General features: G+C 41.1%; 1 protein-coding gene and 1 pseudogene across 4 annotated transcripts in view; one reads left to right on the top strand and one right to left on the bottom strand.

Moving 5' to 3' along the window:
- Window positions 1-11,106, bottom strand: part of RFFL (ring finger and FYVE like domain containing E3 ubiquitin protein ligase) — an 81,279-nt gene that overhangs the window by 62,285 nt on the left and 7,888 nt on the right. The window lies entirely within an intron of this gene.
- On the top strand, window positions 6,604-6,901 carry LOC108541383 (60S ribosomal protein L37 pseudogene; annotated as a pseudogene).

Genomic DNA, 11,106 nt, shown 5'->3' with positions numbered 1-11,106 from the left:
AAGTCAGGAAACAACAGGTGTTGGAGAGGATGTGGAGAAATAGGAACACTTTTACACTGTTGGTGGGATTGTAAACTAGTTCAACCATTGTGGAAAACAGTGTGGCAATTCCTCAAGGATCTAGAACTAGAAATACCATTTGACCCAGCCATCCCATTACTGGGGATATACCCAAAGGATTATTAAGTCATGCTGCTATAAAGACACATGCACACATATGTTTACTGTGGCACTATTCACAATAGCAAAGACTTGCAATCAACAAATGTCTATCAGTGACAGAATGGATTAAGAAAATGTGGCACATACACACCATGGAATACTATGCAGCCATAAAAAAGGATGAGTTTGTGTTCTTTGTAGGGACATGGATGCAGCTAGAAACCATCATTCTCAGCAAATTATCGCAAGAACAGAAAACCAAATACCGCATGTTCTCACTCATAGGTGGTAATTGAACAATGAGATCACTTGGACACAGGAAGGAGAACATCACACACGAGGTCCTATTGTGGGGAGGAGGGAGAGGGGAGGGATAGCATTAGGAGATATACCTAATGTAAATGATGAGTTAATAGGTGCAGCATACCAACATGGCACATGTATACATATGTAACAAACCTGCATGTTGTGCACATGTACCCTAGAACTTAAAGTATAATAATTAATAAATAAATAAATAAATAAAAATCTCCTATCTTTGTCAGTCAAATCAGTTTTACTAAGTAATCTGATTAACTTAAAAATCAGATATAACACCTATTAGAATGGCTAAAATTAAAAATGGTTGCCGGGCACAGTGGCCCATGCCTGTATTCGCAGCGCTTTGGGAGGCCACAACAGGTGAACTGCCTGAGACCAGGAGTTCGAGACCAGCCTGGCCAACAGGGCGAAACCCAGTCTCTACTAAAAATACAAAAGATGAGCCAGGCATGGTGGCACGTGCCTGTAGTCCCAGCTACTCAGGAGGGTGAGGCAGGAGAATGGCTTGAACCTGGGAGGCAGAGGCTGCAGTGAGTCAAGATTATGCCACTGCACTCCAGCCTGGGCTATAGGGCAAGACTCCATCTCAAAAAAAAAAAATTTAAAAATGATGACAATATCAAATGCTGGTGAGGATGCAGAGAAACTGGATCTCATATACTGCTGACGAGACTGTAAAATGGTACAGCAACTCTGAAAAAGAATTTAGCAATTTTGGCCTGGTGCAGTGGCACACACCTGTCATCCTGGCACTTTGGGAGGCCATCATGGACAGATCACTTGAGGTCAGGAGTTCAAGACCAGCCTGGCCAACATGGTGAAACCCCGTCTCTACTAAAAATACAAAATTTGGTTGGTAGTGGTGGTGCACACCTGTAGTCCCAGCTACTTGGGAGGCTGAGGCAGGAGAATTGCTTGAACCCAGGAGGCAGAGGTTGCAGTGAGCTGAGATCGCAGCACTGCACTCCAGCCTGGGTGAAGGAGTCAGTGAGACTCTGTCTCAAAAAAAAAAAAAAAAAAAAAAAAAAAAAAGAATTTTTTTAAAAAAAAAAAAAAAAAAAAAAAAAGTTTAGCAATTTCTTTGGAAAACTGAACATATACTTACCTTAAGAACCAACAATTTCATTCCTGGATGCTTAGCCCAAAGAAATTAAAACTTGGGTCCATACAAACACCTGTACACAAATATTCATTATGGCTTCATCTGCAACAGCCCCAAACTGCTAACAACTAAAATGCCCTTCAGGTGAATAGTTAAACAGCCTGTGGTACGTACACACCAAGGAATACTACTCAGTGATAAAAGGAACAAACTATTGCTGCCACACAATAACTTGGATGGAGGGTGTGACACTAAGTGAAAAATGCCGGGTTCGAGACCAGCCTGGGAAACACAGTGAGACCCACCTCTACAAAAAACACATTCGAGGCTGGGCGCAGTGGCTCACACATGTAATACCAGGATTTTGGGAGGCCAAGGCAGACAAATCACTTGAGCTCAGGAGTTCAAGACCAGCCCGGGCAACATGGTGAAACCCTGTCTCTACAAAAAATACAAAAATTAGCTGGGTATGGTGGTGTGCACCTGTAGTCCCAGCTACTCAGGAGGCTGAAGTGGGACGATGGCTTGAGCTAGGGAAGCAGAGGTTGCAGTAAGCTGAGATCGCGCCACTGCACTCCAGCCTGGGCGACAGAGTCAGACACTGTTTCGAAAAAATAAATAAATAAAAATAAATAAATAAAAAAAAAAGCAAGTTCCAATTGTTCTATGTATATAAAAGTAAAAAACAAAAAACCCAGTCTTAAAAGGTCACATACTGGGTCACATACTGTTATGATTCCATTTCCATCATATTTCTAAAATGACAAAATTATAGAGATACCGAACAGATTACTGTTTGCCAGAGATTAGAACAGTAGGGAAAAGGGATATGCGTGATAATAAAGGAGTAGCACAAGGGGGATCTTTGTGGTGGTAGAAGAGTTACACAAATTCATACATGTGATAAAATGGCACAAAACTACACACACACACAAGCGCACACACACAGAGCACCATGTCAATTTCCTGGTTTTGATATGGTACTATGGTTAAATGAGACATAACCATTGGGAGAAAAATGGGTGATGGGTACATGGGAACTGTGTAGTGCATTTGCAACTTCCTGTGAATCTTTAATTACCTAAAAATAAAGTATAAAAAAAAAAAGTGGCCGGGCGTGGTGGCTCACGCCTGTAATCCCAGCACTTTGGGAGGCCGAGCCAGGTGGATCACCTGAGGTTGAGAGTTCAAGACCAGCCTCACCAACATGGAGAAACCCTGTCTCTACTAAAAATACAAAATTAGCCAGGCGTGGTAGTGTGCATCTGTAATCCCAGCTACTCAGGAGGCTGAGGCAGGAGAATCGCTTAAACCCGGGAGGCAAAGGTTGCAGTGAGCTGAGATCGTGCCATTTCACTCCAGCTTGAGCAACAAGAGTGAAACTCCATCTCAAAAAAAAAGTGCAATTATTCAGTCAACTGTCCAGCCACTATGGGGAACTAAAAAAGGCAAAAAGTTTATAAAGTATAGCATGTTTCGTACTCTTTTGCAGTCTCCACTATGCAGGAGAGATGATTATTTAAGCATAGATTGGTTGTTGGCCCAACTACCTGAAATATATTCAGGCACTCCCTGTGCCCCATCCATCACAATATTTTTATCAAGCCTCACCAAAGCCATGAGTAATGGGCCAGAAGGCTGCAGAAGTAACCAGTCCCAAATGAATGAACTCTCACTACAATTTTAGCTCAGCAGACAGTGCCTGCTCTCAGAAACATCCAAAAACCACAGCAGTTAGACAAATAAGTTGTGAAAGATGTGGTTTCCAGGTAAGATATGTGACAGGCTTCTTACTGCAAATAGTTTTTCTTACAAAAGAAGAAAGACTGGTGGGAGAGATGGTGGAAAAATGAAAACAATCCTTCTTCTGTGATTCTCTGGGCCCATCTTCACAGGACTTCATATGTAGTGAAGGCAGAATATTTGTCTCAACCACAGATAACCAAATTTTACTTTCTACACTGACTCAGGCTTCTTACTGAAAATGGTACATCACCATTTATTCCACTAACATCGCTTACAAGATGAGGCCCTATGGGGCACTAACATCTATGTATCTTATGTAGAATTCAATTCATTGGGAAGGCCTATTGACAAACAGGAAGACCCCCACCCCAACACACACACACACACACATAAAAAATAACCCCCAGTGAACTCTTCTCTAACCCAATGCTTTATTTATTTAGCCAAATGTGCTCTTAAGGGAAACTGACTTATACATCAAAAACGTTTACAATTTTAGAATAAACTATAAAACATCCTTCAGCACTAGCAAAACTAAAACTAATAAAACAATTAACAAGTACTGCTAATATCATTTTTAAATCATATTCCACACAAGTAGGCCCATTAAAAAAGAATAGTTTTATGAATAAAAAACTATTTAAGAATTAAAAAGTGGTGTTAGTGGAATAATGGTGAAACATTTTCAGTGAGAAGCCTGAGTCAGTGTAGAAAGTAAAAGCTGGTTATCTGGGCCTGAAGCAAATATTCTGCCTTCACTACATATGAAGTCCTGTGAAGATGGGCCCAGAGAATCACAGAAGAAGGACTGTTTTCATTTTCCACCATCTCTCCCACCAGTCTTTCTTCTTTTGTAAGAAAAACTATTTGCAGTAAGAAGCCTGTCACATATCTTACCTGGAAACCACATCTTTCATAACTTATTTGTCTAACTGCTGTGGTTTTTGGATGTTTCTGAAAGCAGGCACTGCTTGCTGAGCTAAAATTGCAGTGAGAGTTCATTCATTCTGGACTGGTTACTTCTGCAGCCCACATATATGTAAAGACTTATTCAAAAGGTAATCATCCTGATGGAGTGTGAGGCAGCTGCCACCCAGTAGTTGACAGCTCAACCTTTACAGCTGGAATGCTTCGGTTCCAACACTGTGTGGCTTTGGGCCCCCTTTAATTTCTCTGTGCCGCATTTTCACATCTGTGGAACACAGATAACACCTACACACCTCATAGGATGGTTGGGAGGATTAAACATGTTAATATAGCAAAGTCCCTGGCACCTGGACAGCACATAATAACTGTTGGTAATTTTCATAAAGGTAAACTATGGCACAAAGAGAAGTATCACACAGCAAAAGAAGTGTCAGTCTTTTGACAAGTCTTACACAAATTCTCCCATACTTTTAGACAAGAAGCCGCCTTCCCCTAACTCCCACTGAAGAATGCTACCAATTTCATTCAGAAAAAGCATCATCTGACACAGTGGAATGAGGGAAACAAATCCTGCTGAGCATGCCCATTGCTTCCCTAGCTCCTGTGGCCAACACACAATTTCAATAGGAAACGGGATTGTTTGTAAAGACAGTTTTATAACATCTGTCACCAAACAACAGTGAAGTTCAAAGTGAAAATTCAAGATTTCACATAGCAGGCAGAGGGACTTTCAAAAACATCTATCCTCTCGCTCCTGTTCCCCATCCCTCTTTCCTAATTAAGGTTATAATAACCCAAGCCCTCTGTAAGCTGGCACACAAGCTAACAACATGCTACCCTGCTGAATAGTCATCAAGGAGGAAAGAAAGGTCCAGGGGGCTGCTACATTTCCATAAACCTCTCATTCTTAGTTAAAAAGGTAAATTTGTTCTAGAGATGCTTAAAGAAAAAACACTTGACTGTCATAACCTAGACACATGCAATAGCTTTCTCCCATTTCTAGTTTTGTCAACTATTCAGGGAACGACCATGGACATTTTTGGAAACAGAAACAAATTGTTTCCAAAAGTGTTAAGCGGTGCTTGTCCAAAGGCCCCCATATAGCTAGTAATTTAGACAGCTGTGTTAGGAGCCACAGAAGCTGCATTTTCTAACCAGTATTGCTTGTGAACAATTGAAACTTTCTCCAGTGCAAAGTCCATACACAGGAAGCAGTGTTCTCCAAAAACATTCAAACAGTTTCATTATTGTTTAACTACCAAAATAACAGCTCCAATAATCTATCAAGTTTGACATTTCATCCAGCTAAGCAATTAAACCAGAACGAAAAGCATGCATGGAGAGATTTGCCCGCCTGCTCCAAATCAACACTAATTTTGACATTACAACCACAAAAACGAATAATGCATCCTCATAGACTATTCACAAAAGGCTTCTAAAAAGCAAACACAAAAGTGTCTCAAAGAAATTGCACACCCCTAAATTTTATTTTCTGTCTCCCATCTTTAAGCATCTCAACTCTGAGTTAAGTTACAGGCCAAGAAGTTAGAAACTCCTTTCCAGTATTTAGTCAAAAGAGGGGAATATGCCTCCCAATACAACTACCCAATGCAAATTCTATCAATTTATCCTTTTTTTTTTTTTTTTTTTTTGGAGACAGGTCTCCCAGGTTGGAGTGCAGTGGCATGATCTTGGCTCACTGCAATCTCTGCCTCCCATGTTGAAGGGATTCTCCTGCCTCAGCCTCTCAAGTAGCTGGGACTACAGGCGCGTGCCACCACACCAGCTAATTTTTGTATTTTTAGTAGAGATGGAGTTTCACCATGTCGACCAGGCTGGTCTCGAATTCCTGACCTCAAGTGAGCCACCCACCTCAGGCCTCCCAAAGTGTTGGGATTATAGGCATGAGCAACCACGCCCGGCCTCAATTTACTCTTCAATATACTAAAGCTTGGCTACTGTGGACACATTGCCTATAGGGTAGCCCTGCTCTGCAAGGAGCAGTAATTTTAAAAATAATAGTAAAAAGGCCAAGCATGGTGACTCATGCCTGTAACTGCAGCACTTTGGGAGGCCAAGGCGGGTGGATCACCTGAGTTCAGGAGTTCAGGACCAGCCTGACCAACATGAAGAAATCCCATCTACTAAAAATACAAAATTAGCCGGGTATGGTGGCGCATGCCTATAATCCCAGCTACTCAGGAGGCTGAGGCTGGAGAATTGCTTGAACCCGGGAGGCGGATGTTGCGGTGAGCCGAGATGGTGCCATTGCACTCCACCCTGGGAAACAAGAATGAAACTTCGTCTCAAATAATAATAATAATAAAAACAGTAACAGAAACAAAATGATGAAGGGAACATCATCGTTTGGAAAGCGTCGCAATAAGACACAACAAGGCCTAACACCTTCAGAAGTCGACCTGTGGCAAATGTGGCTATGCTGCCAAGCGCAAGAGGAAGTATAACTGGAGTGCCAAGGCTAAAAGACAAAATACCACTGGAACTGGTCAAATGAGGCACTTAAAAGTTGTATACAGCAGATTCAGGCATGGATTCTGTGAAAGAACACCACCTAAACCCAAGAGGGTAGCTGCTGTAGCATCCAGTTTATCTTCAGAATTTCAACAAATAGGCATGCAATAAATGTTCTGGTTTAAAAAAAAAAAAAAAAATTAGTTAAATATATTAAAGATAAATGTTCCTTAACTGATTCCTAGTATTATCAACTTTGGTTCTGACCTAGGAAATCACTAAGTCATGAAACCTCTCTCCCCAGGTAGGAATGGGAGTTATCAGATGGTAGCTTGAGTTACAGGTGGGATGAGGAAGAAAATGATCAAGGACCTCTGATATCAAGTTCCTAAGATGTCCTAAGAACCACCTAGAACAATGCTATTCAAAGTGTGTATGTGTCAGACTGCTGGAGGCCCATTCATGTCAAGGTAAACACAGAAAATCACAGTAAGCATTTAGAAACTTTTCCAGCACTTGACATTGCTGTGACATCCAAGTGCATGATTTTCCGGTGATTCATTTTCTTGTACTTTACAAAATTATTGGTTGGCAACAGATTAGGGGTGGAGGGAAACCCTTATAAAGCTGGTCCTTCACCACAGATAGTTTAAGAAGCACAATCTTCTCACTCTATGAAGTGCCAATTCAGTCATTATTGTTCTGAAAGAATCAAAGTACCTTTGCCTTCATTATCTTATAGCTTCTGATTTAAAGGCAATTAGATAAACCAGCAAGGAGGCACCATGGTATAATCCAAGCTTGATCAACCTACGGCCTCTGGGCCCAACACAAATTCATAAACTTTCATCAGCTATCATTAGTGTCAGTGTATTTTATGTGTGGCCCAAGACAATTCTTCTTCTTTCAGTGTGGCCCAGGGAGGCCAAAAGATTGCACACTCCAGACTATAATCTAATGGAAAGAGTGCCAATCCACAGTAGTCAGCCAACCTAACTTCTGGTTTGCAAGAGCCAAATAACTAGCTGGATATCCTAGGTAAGTCTGAGTCTCTTGACTGCTCTGCACTTTAAATTCCTCTTCTGCAAAATAATAGCAATTCTCAATCTTTTTTTTTTTTGTTCTTAATGTGTGGTTCTTTCTCACAGAAATTCTTTCTCCAAGTGGGGTCTGCAGATAAGCTACATCAGAATCCCACATCTCTATCCCAAACACTTTGATTCTGTAGGACTGGGTTAGGAACCAGGAATCTATTTTTTACAAGCACCTAGGAGATTTTTGATCCATACTAAAATTTAGGATCTATTGCAGTAAACATATAACCTTACTAAAGACTTTAGGAAAAAAAAAAAAAGGTCACAATTTGTATGTAATCTCCAATAAAGAAGTTATTTGATTTTTATTATTTTTTTCTGGAGACAGGGTCTCACTCTGTTTGTCCACGCTGGAGTACAGTTGTGCAACCAAAGTTCATAACCTCAAACTCCTGGACTCAAGCAATCCTCCCAGCTCAGACTCCTGAGTAGCTGAGACTGCAGGTGCACACCACCACATCTAGCTAATTTTTTGTATTTTTTTGGAGACAAGGTTTTGCTATGTTGCCCAGGCTGGCCTTGATCTCCTGGACTCAAGTGATCTGCCTGCCTTGGCCTCCCAAAGTGCCAGAATTACAGGCATGAGCCACCACACCCGGCCCAGAAAATACATTTTAATATGCTTTCATAATATGTGTAATATACATAACAGCAAATTTCCATTTTTCCCCATCTTAAAAAGTGATAGGCCGGGTGCAGAGGCTCACATCTGTAATCCCAGCACTTATCCCAACACTTTGGGAGGCCGAGGCAGACAGATCGCTTTAGGTCAGGAGTTCGACACCAGCCTGGCCAACATGATGAAACTCCATCTCTACAAAAATTACAAAAATTAGCTGGATGTGGTGGCGTGCATCTGTGGTCCCAGCTACTTGGGAGGCTGAGATGGGAGAATCACATGAACCCAGGAGGCAGAGGTTGCAGTGAGCCGAGATGGCACCACTGCACTCCAGCCTGGGTGACAGAGTGAGACTCTCAAAAAAAAAAAAAAAGGGATGTTTGATAGGGAAGGACCAACTGTCAAAACACACAAACATTTAATCAGTGGCATCAAAAACTGCTTTCCTGACATGATATTCAGAACTCGAATACGGTATATCGATCCCTCCCAAATAAAACTAGAAGCTTATTTTTATGTTTGTGTTCCTGGGATTACAGGCATGCACCACCATGCCTGGCAAATTTTTGTATTTTTAGTAGAGATGAGGGTTTTACCCTGCTGGCCAGGCTGATCTCCAACTCCTGAACCCAAGTGATCCACCCACCTCAGCCTCCCAAAGTGCTGGGATTACAGGCGTGAGCCACCACCCGACCTGCTTGTGTTGTTTCTAAAATGACAATATAAGGAGAAAGATTTCAGTCTGCTCTGTGCTAGCATTTCCACAAATAACAATGCAGTTATAGATAGCCTGTATCTCAAATAAAAACCAAATTAGTTAGTAATTGCCAACATATTTTCCTTTTTAATACTGCTTTTGGGTAATGCAAGAGACATGTTGATGTGCTGTGGAGACGATTTTATCAAGTAAATGCAATTCAGGAATCTGATGAAGATCATCTAGAGGTGGAGCTGCAGAACTACTATCATTTTAATGTCCCCCATTAATTGGTGGGTTCACAGTCACTATTCCTCAAGCTGCTGGTCTCTAACTGCGTCAACATTTCAGAGTTGGGAAACACTGAACTAGATCAATGGGAGTGGTGGGGATGATTCAGAATCATCTGAAGTGCCAGATTCAACCATATGGCCAAGGGTACACAGGAAGGTGGAATGCCCTTTGACAAGCTGAGAATATTCTAACATCCCTCTTCCCACCCTCTCAGTAAACAATGGCTAAGGTATACTTTAGCTCTGGCATAGAATGATTACGCAAACTCTTCCATCAGTATGTGATAAGTAGACAAACATAAGAGAATGTGAAAGATTAGGAATTTTCCACTGTGGACTGGGAAAGTCCTCATCTCCCAAATTATTCCTTCCCACTCCTGCTTGCACATAATTTTAGCCCTTAACTGTTCCTCTCCACCCCTTGATAAAAATCCAGATTCCTCAAACTAGCTGAATTTCAGCAGACCTACTCCTGCTAAGGCTAGAAAACACTCCTTCCTCCCTCCCCAAATTAGAACATTCCTTTGCCCAGCATTTTAGAATAAAGCATATGCTCTGGTTGATCTTCCACACCATATAAATTAATAATTAGCATAGTGAAGACGGTACAATCCAACCCAACTGCAATTGGTTATGCATCTACTGACGCAAGACCTAGAAGAGGGTTGGAAGTCGATAGAGGATGAAGTTTGGTTATTTCTCAGGCAGATATCTTAATCATTACGAAAGTAAAAAAGCATGGGAGGATTAGCAGAAAATGCAGAGGGTAGGGCACATAGTTTCTCGTATGTTTTAGGATAAAATACACTGATTCAATTGCCCTAAGACTATACACATGTGATCAGTACCAAGACTGGAAAGATTTTCCAAAGCAAATGCAGAGTAAAACAAGAACAGGGTGAAGTGGGAGACGAGGATGCACGATTTACTTAAGTAAAGTTTCTTTTCCTTTTAAATCTTTTAACATAATCCAGCAGTTGCAAATAAACAACGGTGTTGATCACTAATAAGTTGCATTTAACCACTCAGAAGCCAGCAGAGCCTCCATTTGGCCTAACTTCCTGTAAGTTTCAAGATGACTAGGCATCATTTCTTTAAAAGGATCAAGACAGTTAAAACGTTTCAGCAGATCATACTGGCTGGAAGTAGTTCAGATCCATGTGGATTTCCCCTACTCTTAGAACTAGCCACTGGTAGAAACAAGTGACTGTCCCAGGAACACTCCACAACCCAGAGATAATGAAAACATATTTTTATCTGCAATTCTAGAAAAGGCATGTGAACATGAAAACAGATGTAGGTTTAACTGCAGCATTGCAGAGTGGCAGCTTTAAAAAGTCAGATAACATTAGCTCAACAAAATCATACACTGAAGTGTGCTCAAATTCAAATTCAGCACATGGCAGTAGTAGCAGTTGAAAAACGCTGCTGAGAGAGCAAGAAGGTTTTGCTGTCTTTTTAGAGGAGAGGACAATGAAGAAATTACCAGACCAAGGTCACTTTTCAACCTAAAACAAAGGGGGGTTAGTAGCTTTAACAGAGATAAAAACCTGTGTAGGTCATAACTCCATGAAATCAGCAGCCTAGTGAATGTCTCTCCAAGAACCTTGTAGGAAATTAAGTGTGGATTTGAGTAATTAAATATAAAGTTTTCTTGAGAGTAACTTCAGTTC

The sequence above is a fragment of the Rhinopithecus bieti genome, unplaced genomic scaffold, assembly GCF_001698545.2.
Source record: "Rhinopithecus bieti isolate Rb0 unplaced genomic scaffold, ASM169854v2 scaffold_19652, whole genome shotgun sequence".
NCBI classification, from domain to species: Eukaryota; Metazoa; Chordata; class Mammalia; order Primates; family Cercopithecidae; genus Rhinopithecus; species Rhinopithecus bieti.
Note: the sequence above shows the minus strand (reverse complement) of the source record. Positions and strands in the feature narration are given on the sequence as shown.